The sequence below is a fragment of the Lepisma saccharinum genome, chromosome 6, assembly GCF_977018435.1.
Source record: "Lepisma saccharinum chromosome 6, izLepSacc3.1, whole genome shotgun sequence".
Lineage (NCBI taxonomy): Eukaryota > Metazoa > Arthropoda > Insecta > Zygentoma > Lepismatidae > Lepisma > Lepisma saccharinum.
The window spans coordinates 84049854-84067337 of record NC_139234.1 but is presented as its reverse complement, the minus strand read 5'-3'; the positions used below and the strand labels follow the sequence as shown (position 1 = coordinate 84067337).

Genomic DNA, 17484 nt, shown 5'->3' with positions numbered 1-17484 from the left:
CATCGCCGCGATTAGTTTAGAGCGGAAGAAAAGAGACAGTAAAAATAAAAAATACAAATGCTTAAGTGTGTATAGCTTTAAAAGAAATGATGATGATTATGATAATAATGAACCTAATTCATACGCAAAAATTTAGTTGCCAAGAGCATTCCACGCGTATTTTTTGTCCCGTATTATTAACGAAAGTATGACGATAACAGGACGTGGTCGACTGTCTAAAATGTTCGTTAATATCTTCGCGACCACTGTACCAAATATCATAGCAATTATCACATTCGTAGAAATGCTTCATGTAAAAGAATCAGACGTTGCAGCGAAAACTCCATTTACTTCCATTATAAGCAGACGAATACCGAGCACCGGGTACAACACCAGCGCCTCTAGCGGATCATTTTCGAGTGGAACCAGCCAGAGAGCGCAGAACCCTGCCGTTTTCCACACTACGTTATTCAAGGCGTTGTACTTAAAACTTTGCGTCGCTTTTCTTTGGTTAATCGCATCGACCAGGATGAATGATAATTCGATGAAATTGATGAAGGGGTAATTGCGCAACCAGAGGGGGAGCACGGGGGCATTGCCTCCCCGACCTTGGACGGAAATCAATTCTAGGTGGGGGGGAAGGAAGGCAAACATTGAAGTAGAGAAATGCAAGACTAGCAGAATCTAAGAGCAGGACAAAATTATACTCAAGATGGAATTAGTTTTCATATATTTCTTGCATTTTTCTTCCAGACGAGAAAGAACACCTGCAGGGGTAGGGGCGCAGAATGTGAATTGCCCACCCTAGATTTCAAATTTTCTAGCCGTAGCTAGAAGGCGACAGGAATCGGACCTGGGAATCGAACGATCTAAACGAAAACTATTGTAATAGAGAGAATAACGTGAAGCCCCTTGAAATTATTTTCGCCCTATTAAATAAATATTGTTATCAGTTTGCAAAAAAATTGATTTAAACATTTTCTTGCTCGATTCGCTCGCTATATGATTCCATTTTGTAATGCATTATACATGACTATAGAGAGCAGTAAGACCAACTATGTACTTCAGACTGCTGCTGCTAAACAGTTTTGTGTTAAAGGAAGCACACACATGGGAAAAACAATTTAAATAAAATCTATATGTATTAAGAAGACATTGAATACGTACACTATTTAGTGTTAACATGTTGCATATGTATTTTTTTTATTTTACGTTGCTCTATGTTGCATGTGTAAAACATATGTTCTACGTGAAAGTTACACATGTTATATGTACAAAAAGAATAATATTCGTCATTTTCTATTTAAAGAATACAGTTTGGGTCTTGTTTTCCATTATTTGCTAATGCGAAAATGAACGCGTTAAAAATACCAGGAAAATGCCAATAATAATAATAATAATAATAATGTCATCATTATTATTATTATTCATATTATTATTAATAATAATTCATATTATTATTATTATTATTATTATTATTATTATTATTATTATTATTATTATTTGCACGTTTATCCTCCTGCTACAGACAAAAATTCGTAGTTGCGCCTCTGTGAAGGTGCACTTACAATGAGCAACCACGCCCACGCCGGAAATTGATCCGAGAATCTTCGGTGCTGATATCCAATGTCCGTTTTTAGCGGGATTTACGTAGGCTGCTTTTACAATCTTAACCTAGTTTGCACAGTGTCCCACGACGCCGGGGGGTCCTGGTTTGAATCCCGACCTGGTCATAGGTGTTCTCTTGAGTGTTACTTCATCGATTAGTCAAACGTAGAATGAAAGCGAGAGAATCAATCAATCAATCTTTCTGTAAAGATAAATCCAACCTCTACTAACACTCCAACGTTCCAAAACGTTCCAGGAAAGTTGCTGAAACTAGATCAAAATCTTAAATTTTACCACTTAAAATACATTATTTAGTTACTTTACATCGCTCTACGTTAGGTTCACATTGAAATACCACTTGTCATCTCGTTTTTCACAATTTTTCATGTATTTACAGTCCATTGAAATAACATAAAGGTTTTATAAATTGATGTAAATAATAAAGTTATGCAATCTCCTGGGAAACTATATTTACAATTATACTTTTCGTTTGCTCATTCAGGCTAATCAGGACTCAATCTGCAGTGTAAAATGTCTCGCCATAGGGATAACCAAGAATTAAATTATGCTTCAACAAACACACGTATTAAACATGTACTGAACAGATATCAAAATAACATATTTGCAACGTTGATTCTGTGTAAAATTGTACTGAACACCCATCATTCTGTAGTGAAGGTATTAAAACATTAAAACACTCTATTCACTGTTAAACTAATTCGTTAAACTAAATGCTCTCCTTAATCGAAGATTTGAGAACTGAGAAGTAGAAATGAGTCAACTCTACTCTCCTACTTTTCATTGTAAAGGCTAAACACTTGTTTATTTAGTTCGTCTGTTTGTTCACATGTTTGTTGTTGTTTCTGATTGACTACGCAACAATCAGGTACTATCAGAAATAGTACATGATATACAATGAGAAATCAGTACTGCAGGTTTATTTCCAGTTTGGTATCAAGTGGAGCTTCCAATATGACACTTAGGAAGTAAATGTTTAGTTCATATATTGTGCATCGATATATGTTAGAGATTTTGAAGAATTTAGGTTAACCCTTTGATTACCACGTATCTATAAATAGATACGTTCGGTAAAGCTCAGATGACCACGTATCTATAAATAGATACGTTGTCATGTTCGTAGTTTTAACGTCATAATGTCGCTATTATTCGCTGGAATTGCGATTTTTTTTTTGTAATATTATTGTTAACAGATCTATGTCGCCGTAAGGACTGTTGCACGTCTCTGGAAATGTATTGTTTTGCCATAAAAATGAGGGAAATGGAAATGAAATAAGAAAAGCATTTTTGTGCACAATAAAGGATGGAATGTTTGTTCCACGACAATAATTTAGACGTTATTGGAGTTGGAAAAAGTTTTCCGGTCGGTAGCAGCAAGTTCTATTGCTGATATGATAATAGTGCAATTATTTTCTTGTTCCAAACATGCCTGCGATCATATCCATGTGTATTTTGACAATGTCCTGTACTTTGTTTTCCAGGGAATGGGGGGGGGGGAGAGATCCAATTTTTCTTCAGAAATATTTGAATTTTCCTGCTCCTCTCCTTCCCCCAAATCCATAGATACACTCAGTGTGCATAAATTGTATGTATAGTCCGAATCTATGTTTCATTCCGCGTACATCGGTACTTGATTCGTCTGTCTAGGGCAATTAGCTTCCGATCTACAGTCATCTAAATTAAACTCTGCATTTTGCTAAAAATCGGCACGGTCACCGGGGCTTACCTGTAAAACGGCCATAGGCGTGCGCACGGGGGGGCAAGGGGGAGCAATTACCCCCCTAATCACGGACGTTCGCAGATTTTTTTCCACGAAAGAACAAACAAGGTATTTTTCTAAGAGTAGCAGGACAAAATTATACTCAAGATGGAATTACTTTTCACGTCTTTCTTGCATTATTTCTTCCAGACGGCCAGAACACCTGAAGGGGAACACAGAGGGGCAATTGCCCCCTCGACTTCAAGTTTTATACAAATAAAAATACATTTCGCAAAATTTTCTTGCGTCGCTCGCAATGTCTGCTTTTGTTAGTCTTGTCAAGTTCATAGCCTTAGCTAAGGGGTGGCGGGAGTTGTCCCTAGGCGCCGAACAATCTGAACAAGAAAAATTGTAAAAGAGAATGCTATGGTATCCCATGAATTTTTTCTTCCTATTATCAAAACTGTTATAAATTTGCAAAAATTTGGATCAAAAAATGTTCTTGCTCGCTTCGCTCGCAGTTTCTTTTCTGTAATGCATTGTGATTTGCCAGAGAGAAGTAAGAACAACTTCAGACTGTTGCTGCTATAACCGTTTGGTTTGGAGGAAAAGGAGAGCCCACATTTTAGAGACAATTTATATTATATTATTCTTGCTGTTGGTTTCTTATGGGGCGGATGAATTGATTATGTAATGTATTTATATATATATATATATATATATATATACCCATCAATGTTATGAAACTAAAACAGTGAGATAAAATGAGATTTTTCTTTCCCGACTGTACTTTCAAGGCTTTTGCTCCCCCTAATCAGAGGGTTTGCACGCTATAATGGGCTTGGTAATCAAATGGTTAAAACTACGTCTTGTAGAGACAGGCAGAAAGAGGGGGTTGCTAGGAACATTCAGTTAGTACTTATTTTTTAGATGTTAGATTGAATGACAATGATGTTGAAAGGTTGACAAGGCAGAAGGATGGAGAGGCTTCACGCGTAGACTTCGTGTTGCAGTAGTCTAAAGAATGAACAGGGAATAGAAGAAGAGAAAGACATCACGATGATTGTTGCTTGTAATACAAAGCTGACGTTGATATGGAAACACAAGTCACCACATGCTTACATGAACAAACCTTCCATTCTATGTTCAGTATGATTAATACATTATGTCAAGAGTATTTGACAAAGTAGTTGTTAGAAGAGGAAGCATGGTGACTGATTGTAGTAACGAATAGGTAATGGAAAGCTGTGATGTCGTCCGTCTACCTTGGAGTCAATGTATCCAGTTATTATACGTATGTTTAAAGTGTTTTCGGAGACAGAATAATTCGAAAAATCAATTCTAATCTGTGTTTCGTGATTTGTTTTCGCTTAGTTTATTTACTTCGCTTGTCTGATAAAACACTCAAATGCTCACCAAGTCTGAATTTAATGTCAAATAAACACATTTTAAACGTGATATTTCAACATTAGAGCATGGTTTTCCTCAGACTCTGAACCAACGTTTAAAAAAAAGTTGGTTCAGAGTCTGAAGTTGGAGCATGAAAACGTCACTTCTACCATGAAGATGAGAGTGACGTTAGCTCTCGAAAGCTTCGAATATTTTCCACAACTCACCTGGTCGATAGCCGGAGAGAATTTTTTCGTCATTCGTCGCCAGGAAAGCTTCAAGTAGGGCCGGACTAGCACCGAGCAAAATCCCGGTACGTCCTCTCGTCTCGGCGCCCTTCCGAAAACACAAATTCGGTGGGTTTTTTTTTTTCTACTGCTCACAATTGCTCACAGATCTAGGAGTGGTGATTATACGTACATTTTCTCTTTTGTGTCCTCCTGGATTTCCACAGGGACAGATTTAAAGCTGAGCGACCCGGGCGACTAACTGAGGGCGCCAGCATCGTGAAGGGGGCGCCAAACAGGGATATTCTCCTCTGATGATAGCACCATCACCTTATTTCTGATTACATAAGCGTGGCTATTTGTTTGTTAGTTTGAGTTTATTTTTAAGTCAGTTTATACTCAGAGAAGCTAATCGGAACTGGGACTATGGTTTAAAGTAGAATACAGACCACAAATGTGCCTTCACCTGGTGCGTTGCTAAGAAGATTGATTAAATGAAGTTACTATTGGCCTACTGCCTAATAAACTGACAAACTGACAATTCACAATTCCGGTGCTTGCCCCTCCCCTGTCCCGGACAAAATATCGTGGTTTCGCTTCTGTTATCAATTGCAATATGCCTTTTTTTTTAGCTTTTACTGTAATGATAGGCCATTACAATCAATGATTTCTTGGGGTCCTGGTTTCGATACCCGGTGGAGGCACATAGTGGTTCGTATCCCACTTTAAACTGTAGGTCCAGTCCCGATTAGCCTTACAGCACATAAAGTGGACTTAAAACACCAAATCAACCAACCAATCAATGATTTCTTGGGACGCACTCTTAAGGAAAATTGTCACGGCCCTCTTGGCAGTCCTTGTCCGGCGCTGGCTTCAAGACGTACTTGAAGTCTTAATAGTGTTATCATTAGCTTGTCTGTCACTTTTCGCTAATCGCGGAAAGTGTGTTTCAAGTGCACAAGTGAATTGGATGATAAAGGAAAAAGTTGCTAAAAATTTCTAAAGGAGAAACATTCCAATACATTTAATGAGCCTCTCTCGGACTATTAGTGAAACACAAATTTAGTAGTCTATGCATTCTTATTTTATAATATTATGTCTCAAAAACCGTTAGAAGCCAAGGAAAAATCACTGGATGCATTCTACTGTACGTGTTTGCGCAACCTATGATGAACAAAATAGTAGAACATGAATTTGCGAGACTTGGAGAAATCGATCTTACCATATAGTATCTATTTTAGAATCCCTTGTGGACGAAATACCATAAGTCACCTATTGTAAAATGTCTGCTCTTAGAGGTGCAACAGCCTACATTAAAGTTTTAGCAGGGAGATAATATCATATTGTAGTACATATAATGTCCGAAGTGAGAAATATACCATAGATAATTAAGGTATGTGTTTCATCCCTTTGGTGTTTGAGGGGGAAATTCTATAACGAGGTGGAAGTTTGCAATGGCCTTAATATGTTGTATTTTTTTACGGGGCGGGGTTAGTATACTTTCTCGCGGGGAACGTTTTTCAAGGTCGATGTTTTACACTGTAATACCACAGAAAAATGTATAATACTCTGCCACGACATATCGAATGAACATATCCTCCATAACTACTCGCCTAATGAAGACGGTATTTTTAAGATTCTCTATTAGTCATGGATTGTTCAAAATGTATTATTTTACACAAACCGGCTGTCATAGTTTTACGATCGACAGATTTAAACCACAAACTATGAGCACGAGAAGCTGCTTTTTACTATCCGTGATCAATTCTCATTGACATCGTTACCTTTTATATTTTAAATATGTTTAAGTCTACTTTATGTTCATATAAGCTAGTCAGTACTGAACAGTTTAAAGTAGAACTGCACGAAACCACTGTGCAGAGTGGCCTCGTTTACTTTTCCACCAAGGATCAATTGCTTACGAGGCAGCAGTATTTCCAGAGCTTTTTCTGATAATATTTATTTCAGGTACCTCCCCACTCTTGGGTTACTTAACACTTAAATTTCGCCGCTGTGAAAAATATGCAAGCAATATGCACTTTACAAAAACACCTTAATTTTTAAACATATTTTCTTTCAGTTACTGCAAAAATCCTAAATGTTAGCAGACATTTCTTCTTATTAGCTCATACGATTTAGCATATTAACCCGTGACTCGACAGCCCTTCAAGTTGCTTACTGCCAGTCTCCCTCCCACAATCCTACTTAGAGGTGTGGAGATCTTCAACCGGTAATGTGGTGACGTGAGGTCAGCACGTCGAACCCTCAGACGTTACCTATAAGAGAGTGATGTGACCGGGTTACGCTACTCACTCGTAGCTCCCCAATTTCCTCACGATGGTGGGTTGCCATCGGTTCTATACGCAGCACGGAGGAGAACCGATTTAGCATATAATAAATGTAAAAGTTGTAGTTCGAAATTCTTTTATACACTTTTGTTAACTTTACACTGCTGTTTTATAAATGGAAGAAAAATTACATTTCATAATTACACTATTCAAACTTGAAACTTCTTCTTTTTTCGACAAGAATGTTTTATTTGCAGAAGAAAAACTCGTTCTACTTCACAAGATACAATTGAACAATATTTGGAGGCCTTTAAGGCAACAATATCTGACATGTCAAATTCAAGATCATCTGTAGATTCTCGTTTCTCTGTAGGAGTTGAGTGTTTGTACGAGGACTACGAAAGAAGTCTTATCTACTTCTTTTGTAAAAGAAAGTGAAGAATAGATAGCAGTCACGGAAGGAAATATTACAAGAAGTTATTTTATTAAGAAGACAATACGTCCAACGCACAGACGTTAAATGCGCAAGAAGTTCACATGAATGATTCATGCATGAACTTTGCATTTACAATAAGAATTTATCAAAAAAAACAACTTGAAAATATGCTTTTGTATGTGTAATATGCAAAGTGCATAACTTTCCGGACACTAATAATAACAAATAATCGAAGTTTTTCGACATTTGGTTAGATATTTATTCAAATCATTAAAATTTCAAGAAACTTCTCTTGTCACGGAAAAATAAAATTTACGTTTTGGTTAGAATTTGCAGATTCGAATTGCCTTTACATTTTCTTCGTGTTTGGCCACTGTTATCAAAATGTATCGGTCTCGATATACGTGAAAATCTCACATAGATTTCTTTCCATATGTTCAGTTTTGATCGGGACAGTCCAGTCTCAGAGGCGTCCATATGATTAAAAAGCCACTATTTGACCCTTTTTATAAAAGTCTATAGGAGTTATCTTGAAAACCAAGTATAAATTTGAGAGATATTTCATGCTAAAAAGGTATATAATTTTATGTGTCTTCCGTTATGTGTAGAGCAGTGAATAATCATGAAGTGTCTTTACGAAATTGCAACAAGAATTTAAAGTTGTCTTGACACAAACTCTAAATAAAAATCTAGAGTTGTGTGTTTGATCTGTTGGGTAAGGTTTTCGGAGAAATGTATAAACTGTTGATGAAGAATAAATCTGCTCTCAATAAGATAAGTTCTTCTGCTAAATACTTCTGGCATTACTCAACTTCAGCGTATGACTAACATGAAAGGTTGTTCAGAAAGGACGAGAAAGTTACACCGAGATTATAATAATTAATACATTTGGACATTGGGAGATAATTTATTATTTATGATGTATCATTTATGTGATCCATCCTTTAATAAATAATAATACGTTAATAATAACAATAATTTTATAATTAGGCCTAACCGATTTCTCAGGAGAGGGGACGGTAGTCTGATCTGCTTGGGATGTCCCGTTTTTGGGTCAAAACATTATAGTCACGCTACATTTAGAAGAATATACGTATTCCAAGGTACTAAAAAATGTTATGTACACTTTTACTCATATACAAGAGCGCCCCCCCCCTCCCAGATTTCTGGAAAGGTTTAATGTAATTCGAATAGTGAAATTGTAGATATATTTTACAACAAAAAATATTTCTTTGTGACTTACAGGCCGTAAGTTACAGTAACAATTTTTCTTCTTCTTCTTCTTCTTCTTATTATTATTATTTAAGTAAGGTTACATTTAAACTTCCAGTCTAATATCTAACTATAAAAACAGCTTTTTGTTCTACATGAATTAATATGTTAAGTATAAAGTTATACAAATATGTATAGATATAAGCTCCTACAGAATAAGAAAATTATGAATGTATGTAATTTCTAAAAGAAATATTTAATAAGTAATAGTAGCAATAGTAGTAGTAGTAGTATTAATAATAATAATAAAAAAAAAAAGTTTATATAACTGCCCCCCTTGAGAAAATCCTACGAGCTTCGTTGCCCATATATTTTATAGTTCCAGATGCATTTATATATTTAAGTACACTTAAAACTATAATTCGAACACCTTTGTATATTTTAGAATACGTTTAAGTTCTTCTATACATTTTCAGAACATCCGAGTAAAAAGTTACCAAAATGTCTTTCAGAAAAAGCTCCGAGATGATTTTTCGTTCCAGCAAGCTGAGATTAAATTATTTTCTTCTCAATATAACCTCCAAAATGGTTTGAACATACCCTATGGATCCAGAACAAATTATGATGTAAGATAAGATTAAGTCTTCAACGTCAGATGTTTCGAATGAAGAGAACGTGGGTTCGAATCTCGACTAGAGTATTGATGTCCATGCTTGTTGGATTCATCTTCTATTCTATTAATTATTTATATCTTCGTTGCGATTGTCCCACAGAAGCTGAAAACAGTCGAAAATATGACTTTACAGGGTCGGTGATATCGATTTAAGATTGACAAAGTTGGAATGTGAAGAAATTGTGGGTGGCTTGCACACGTTGAAAACAAGATCGTTAAGATCCTAGAAACATGTATAATTTGTGAAAGAAAAAAAAACAGTTGTGCGCATGCGTTCAGGGTCAACTAGGGGTGTGGTCATTGGACTTATGTTGTGGCAGTCACGGCCAGTCCTGACTACGCATGCGCCGATATAACGCGCTTCCCTCAACTAGTGCTAATGTGGATTCCCGAAACTACGCGCTCAGTAGGCAGTCGCTCGCTCTCACCTCGCTCAGGCAGTTCTGTGTGTACGCGTTGCGTGTGTGTGCGTTTGTGGTGGCGGCCGGCGAAATACGCATTCACGCAGTGACATATTGTGTTGTTTCAGTGCGTTTGCTGACCGAGGAATCGTGAACAGCAGGGAACAGTCGACAGTCAACAAGAAAAGGTAAGTCGTTGATTCCTTTCTCATTGGACAAGACTTGTAATCAAGGGGTCGCAGGTTCGATATCGGGTAGAAACATTTACCGGTGATTCGTATCCCATATTAAATCGTAGATCAGATCCTGATTAACTTATCTGAGCACGAAGTAAAAAAATTGAGATGTACAAGACGGATACATGCAGGTTGATCAATACATCGCCCATAAACATATATTGGTTATTTAGTAATGACTTGAAGCCCATGACCTTGGGTCAGCCTAAATGGCAAATTAGAATAACAAACTTCACAGCACCAGGACCTAGGTTCAAATCTTGGGTCCGACCTATCATTGTTTTAATCTTTTCTTTAACATTTAATTAATTAATTCATGACTTTGTATTATCATAGCATGGAAATTGTGAAAAGCGATCTATGTTTCAAGTGCATTTCATGCTAAGATGGGCTAATTGGGACTGGACCTACAATTTAAGTTGGATGAGAAGCAAGTATGTGTCTCTATCAGAGTTTGAATGTTCGACGTTGCGTGCACAAAGCAAGAGATTTACTACTACGCTGCTATGTTATTTGATCTCATCGTCAATAATTCTCGGCATCACGATTATAACAATGACGTTGACCAATATAATATAGTACTTGTGTAATTTGTTGAGAGAATTCAAATGACATAAAATGATATTTATTAATTCGTATGCCGCTCTATTCTTGACAATATTCTAGTAACCGAAATATTTAATAGTATATGCGTATTCTTTGAATCTGCGCCTCCCGGATGGCGCAGTGCTAGCGTCTCGTAGTCAAGGGGTCCCGGGTTCGATACCCGCTGGAGGCACATAGTGGTTCGTATCCCACTTTAAACTGTAGGTCCCGATTACCCTATCTGTTCATAAAGTGGACTTAAAACACAAACTCAATCTTTCAATTTTCTTTTGCATATATGAGTCATTGGTACAGTTTTGTCGAAATGGAGGTTGTTCCTTCTTACACACTCCACTAGAAGAACATCGTTTCGATTTTTTTTTTCAATTGTACAACAGATTGTGGAAAACCAAATATTTGAAATACCGACTAGTCGATATAACACTGAAACAAGATCTTGAAGGCCCATATGACAAAATCAGGATAAGAATCACATGAGAGATTAAAAGTTTTGAATTTCTTTTTCTGTTTTCAATGTACTTAAGTATTGAACATTGTACAGGCCTATGAAGGCATATAGCCCACATATTCTCGATGTGACCATGCTAGAGGTGATCTAATCAGCATCATGCTCCTATCACCTTCACCATCAAGGGCTGGCCCCAGGTACTGATGACAGGGTAAATGAACTCCATAATCGCCTTGTACAAGACACTGTCGGAAAATTTCCCATCTGAGAGAAATCTCCAAGGGATTCGAACCCGGGTTCCTCGCGTGAGTCAGACGCCCTACAGGCTGAATCCAAAGTCTTTGGTGGTATTTTATGCGCGAGAATATCTCTACAAATAAAATGTGCGGTATAATATTACTTTCTACAAATACAGCTGTTTGGTATACATATTCTCTCTGTCATAACTTTGGTTGATTGATTGATTGATTTGGTTTATTTTAGTTCGCTTTTCTGCCACGTTTGGCTAATTGCGAAGATCAGGATGAGTGATGTTATGATGAAATTGATGAAGGGGCTATCACAGAGAACACCCATGACGAAGCCGAGATTCTAACCCGAAACCCCTGGCTTCGTAGCTCACTGTGCTAACTACTCCGCCATGGACCATGGAGGACGCCTCTCATAACTTTGGCATGTCAATTGCCCCCCCCCCCGCCTCCTCCTACTTGACACCCTCTATTTCCACCTATGACGTTTAACACGCGGAAATCCTGAATTTCGAAAAAAGTTCGTGTTAGAGGTAGGTAGGGGAAATAAACGCGATTTCCGGAAATCTGGGTAATCCATACTGCGATTCTGTGGTCAAGAGCTGTGTTCGGATTCCATCAATTTTCGACCCCTGCCAATGAGACACATCAAATATGAACACTTGGCAAATTTTGTATTGATATTCGTATTACTGCATTTAGAGTCACTTTTGTGATACTTTTGGCTAATCGCGACGATGAGGATGAGTGATAATCAGTTTAAATTTACAAATGGACACTGACAAAGAATGCAGATGCCCAGGTCGGAATTCGAACCGGGAACTTAGATGGTGAGTTCGAAAGTCGACCACCTAGCCGGATTTAGAAACAATAGCCTGAGAAGAGAATGCTGCACAATGCAAATAACGTCGTCTTCTTGTAATCAAGGGATTCCGGGTTCGATATCCGGTGCTGGCACACAGACACAAGTGGTTCGGGTCCCATTTTAAACACCGATTAGCCTTGCTGTGCACAAGTTGGACTTAAAACCCAAAATCAATGAATCAAACAATACAATGCAAAAAAATGTAGCTCCACCACCTTGGTGACTGAGTGCTTTGAGTGGATCCGGGTTAGAGTCTAGATCCTGACGTGGGTGTTAATTGTGAACGTCTCTTTATCAATGTCATTTCATCATTCATCGTGCTTGTCACTATTAGCCAAAAGTGGCAGAAGAGCGACGTAAAACAAATTGTAAAATACTTTAAAGTACGATGTACCTCCGCCACTGGCCGACCTGCGTCGTGGAGTTGGTATCACAGCATTCGAATCACGGCCTGGGAATGGGTTTTTTTTGCGAGTGCCTCTTCATCAATACCATCACTCATCATCATCGTCGATTAGTCAAAAGTGGCAGAAATGCGAGGTTAAATAAACCAAATCGTCAAAATCAACAACCTCCGCCACTGGTCACTTGTACTGGTATGTTTTCTCCTTGCCTTCAAAGAGCTTGCCCTGAAACGAAAGCAAAAGTGTGAAGACGCCAACTGGGGGAACCCGTCCTAGTTTTATTGGCAAAGTGACATACACTTGTTGCAATCCACAGTACGCATCACTACGGCGTAACATGTTCTTGCAGCAGTTGGGCAACGGGAACTTCAGTACTCAAATACCTTTCCCATCACAGTTGGTTCTTCGGGAATTTATTATTTCGTGCTTTGGAATATGGTGTGCAGTCTGTGATGTCTGAGTGCACAAGATTAGAATATTCGCTTCGATTAGTCCAGTACCATTGCCTTGCGGTCTGCTGTTGTGCTTTGGACTACGGCTACGAGACGCGTGAAGGTTCGAGTCTCCTGGGAGAAGCGGAACACCGGTGACCACCCACCATCATGAGGAATACATGAGTGTCATGGTGGATGTTTTCTTCTATTTTAGCCATAAGTGGCTATTTTGAAGATAACTGCTCTTTCAGTGCCTAATCAAGGAAAGTGAAGAAAAATCTGTCGATGTTTACAAATTTTAGTGCCTATCTTGTATCTTCGATGCTTTTTGCCTCTATTTTGAGAGTTTTTAGGGCCTATTGATCTTCATACTGATTATAAGCCCTTAGACAACATGACTATCCTAATAACGATATGACCACGGATAGTGTAAATAATATACGGCACTGTAAACTATCACACATCACACTGGAAAAGTAACTTATTGTTATGAAATATTTGGATAACACTCGGTCAGTAATTAAGTTGTGAGAATTCTGTAAGGGTATAATGATGAAACATTCTGGTCTGTTGAGCGCGGGGAATTTATTCTAAAACAGAATATAATAACAGGCCAATGATTGTCTCGGCTTGTGCCCCACAGGCACATCTAAGATGGCGCCACTGCCCAAGACACCCCACTGATGAATATTCACGACCCCGTTACTGCTTCCAGCCCGTTCTGTGTTATTTCACCCTTAGTCTATTTACCCGTTACTAATTGTATGGGAGAAATTACGTATGAAAAAAATGCATCTTTTTCGGCCCACAGTAATTTATGTTTATTATTTTTATAGCAAACATTACAGAAATAATATGCACGTTGGATCATCACTGTTTAGAACCTTTTCACATTCCCAATATAAAATTAAATATTAATAATATTTTATTTTATTGATATAGTGGGCCTCCCCGATGGCGCAGTGGTAGCGTCGTCGTCTTGTAATCAAGATGTCCGGGGTTCGATACCCGGTGGAGGCACGTAGTTGTTAACCTGCAGGATAATCTGCAAACTTCTGGCACGGATATTGCGGCTCCGGTTCCGCACGTTTCCTTGTAGTGGGCGCTACAGCATTTGATTTCAAGACAAGCAGAGAAAATAAGTTCTGTTGCCGCGTTTTTTGCGTCTCAGTGCGAGATAGTCTTCGTGTGTCAATTCCTGAACATCCTGGAATTTTGGTGGTCGTTACACTACATCGTTCTCCCCGATCAATATAGGAAATGTTGAGTGGGAATATCAACGCTCTTTGCTGCGTAACATTAACCATCTCTGCCCTTGACTGAACAGCCATATCAGGATCAAGGTCTGCCAGACGACTTTTTGTCTGTCATCGCGTCGTCAGGTGCATCAACTCCCAACGGCCCTTGGCCCTCAAGTACCGAGTTCGATACATCTAACGGAGGCTGCAGAGGACCTTGTCCCTCAGCCGTGACGTCACTCACTTCTGGCGTGAAACTCGATGCGGTCAACGGTTTTCTGTACTTGGCTCCTCCATTGATTCTGCTCGCTGTGACTTTGAGACATAATTCACCTCTACTTGTCTTTAAGAGAAGGAAGCAACATCAATAATCATCGTTCCTACTGGAATTCGAACACGAGATTACGGCAGGGGTCCCAGGTTCGAATCATGGCCTTTGAACGGCTGTTTTCTCTGAGCGTCCCTTCATCAATTTCATCATTATCATCTTCGCGATGAGCCAAAAGTGGCGGAAATGAGACGTAAAATTAAACGGCATCAATCAAGAGAACTCTAGATTATTGCAACAATACGCACAGCAACGAGAAATTCATGTGTAAACAAGAAGAGGATATGAAATTTTAATCCGTAACGAAATCAGATCACACTTCAATATTTCAAAACTTCCAACAATGACTGATGTGTATCCACCAGACATCATGTGCCAGTAGCTTATTACGTTTTCTTCCATCTTCATCCACTTCCATAACACTGTGCACTGAAAAAAAACAACACTGATGTTAAAGCGACTCAGAGAGGACGTACCAGGAGGTCCACACATTTTGGTCAAATATAACATTTTAACAACCTCAGTGTTTTTAAAAATGTGTCTATTACACACATTTATCTATGTTATTTGAACGCTAATGAGGTAATAACTAATTTATTAACTTGTGATGACCGGATATCGAGTTTGTTTCTGTAGATTTCTATACTTGTTAGGAATGACGTTTCTTTCTTTTTTTATTACTTAATGCAATGAGGCTAAATTTTGTAACGAAAATTTTGTAAATTTCAAATTTCCGCCGCGATTTGCCTTCAGGAAACTATGAAAAATATTCTGTTTTCTTGTTTTAAAAATTTAGTCATCTTATACGTATACGTTAGTTAAAAATAATACGTATTATGAACTAGAGTGCAGGTCAAATCTCCTGCATATGGCCTTGAACGGCTGAACAGCACCAGCGAATCACAGACGTGTGGCGTTGCCTAGTTCATTGACAAGGCGTTTCGCTCAACCATTCTGTATCTTTTCCGTGTGAAAATTTGACATGGCACCGCTGCAGTGCGCTACTATTGGCTATCGCCACATGCAGGAGATTTCCCGCGCACTCTATACGACGCACGGTTTTAGAAGCGATATCGGGCGGAGTTACGGAGAGCGTGTCCTTGGCGACCAGCCAATAGCAGGAGTGCAACGTTGTACAGTTAGGAAACTGCGGCGAGCAAGTTAAGCGCCGTGTTCTGTACTTTTTTTTGCGCGCAATAAGTTCTTTATAAAACTCGACACTTTACGTTTCATCATTGCATGGGACACGACATTATGAACCTGACTGTCCAAGTCCCATGCATTTCCATCGCCTACAGCCGGAGATATCGTTTCTCGAAGAAACAAGGGAAACAGTGCGTCTCTACACACACACAATGACCCTTCGTTTTCCTTCAGTATTCCGTCTGTTTTTTTTTTATTTGCCACCTTGTTATGAACCCCGCTGAATTGTGTCTTGGTAAAGCTATGGGTGTCAAATTCGGCTGAATATGAACAATGGCCCTTCATTGTCGTGGGCGTTTACGAACATTGCGAGTCTGAGTCACTTTCAGTTCAGCGTTTTCGTAACAAGGGCGATGTAAGATAATTGTACTCGTACGCCACGAAGAACAGTTGTGAGACGATTCAATATGGCCCTTATTGATTGATTAAATGTTGGTTTATTTTACTTCCCTCTTCTGCTACCTTTGGCTAATCGCAAAGATGAGGATGGAGGATGATATGATGAAATTGATGAAGGGACACTTACAAACACCTACGCCCCAGCCGGGATTCGAACCCGGGACCCCCTGGCGTCGTAGCGCGCTGTGAAGTCCAGCCCTTATGTTCGATAGTTATGCAATAGCGTGTGTTCCGCGAGTGTTACTTAATAATTTCGCGCCGGCCCCCATGGTGGAGTGGTTAGCATATCGCGCTACGACGCCAGGGATCCCGGGATCAAATCCCGGCCTGGACATGGATTTTGTGAATGTCCGTCCATCAATTTCATCATATCATCACTCATTCCCATCTTCGCAATTTTCCAAAAGTGACAGAAAAGTTAAATAAAATAAAGTAAATCAAATCAAATTAATAATGTCGTTCTCGAAACCTATTACAAGTAGCACAGACACCAAGGGTAAAATATTACGTTCACAAGACAGAAATGTAGTGTATTCTTGCTTCAAGGAATTGGCGTCGGAAGAAGTGCGTGCTGAAACAGTGTTTTCTCCGAGTCGAGAACTTACGGCTAAACCGTGTGGTGTCTGTGTGCATACTGTGTTGCATATTATAAAACAGGGTAACGTATCTACCACAGAAATCGGTGAACCCCTATTCAGATCTTCTGGGAAACATGCCAGAAAACAGAAACGAGAGAGTTATGATGATGGTCTTGCAGTTCCTATATAATAAATCCCTTCAAACTTCTTTCAGGTACGAGTTTCCCTTATATGCTGCAGTGATATGATATAATCCTGTGTAGAATTCTTTACTATATATTTCATTCTACTCAAATATCACGTGCATGTATTATATATAAAAAGCTGAATATTGGACACTTCATACAGCAATATTGTATAGTGTATTCGTCCTCTCGGCGCCCTTGAAAGGACGTAGGGTGCACAGGAATTTCCTGGTTTCCTGCAGGTCAACCTGTTGCTCGCAAGGAATAACAGCAAAATGGTTTAGGTATGAAATTGAATGACATCCCAATACAATGGAAAAGCCGGACTGGGTCTGCCAAGAGGACGAGGCAATTTTCCTCACTAAGGCGCCGATTGATAGCA

General features: G+C 38.8%; 1 protein-coding gene across 2 annotated transcripts in view; it reads left to right on the top strand.

Moving 5' to 3' along the window:
- Positions 1 to 17484, top strand: part of LOC145989483 (uncharacterized) — a 544790-nt gene that overhangs the window by 316396 nt on the left and 210910 nt on the right. Inside the window, exon 1 of one of the 2 annotated variants that reach the window (XM_083124831.1) lies at positions 9934 to 10118. The exons of the other annotated variant lie outside the window; for it this stretch is intronic. The gene's annotated coding sequence lies outside the window, so the exon portion shown is untranslated. Of the gene's footprint in view, positions 1 to 9933; positions 10119 to 17484 lie in introns of those variants that run through there. 2 annotated transcript variants of the gene reach the window in all.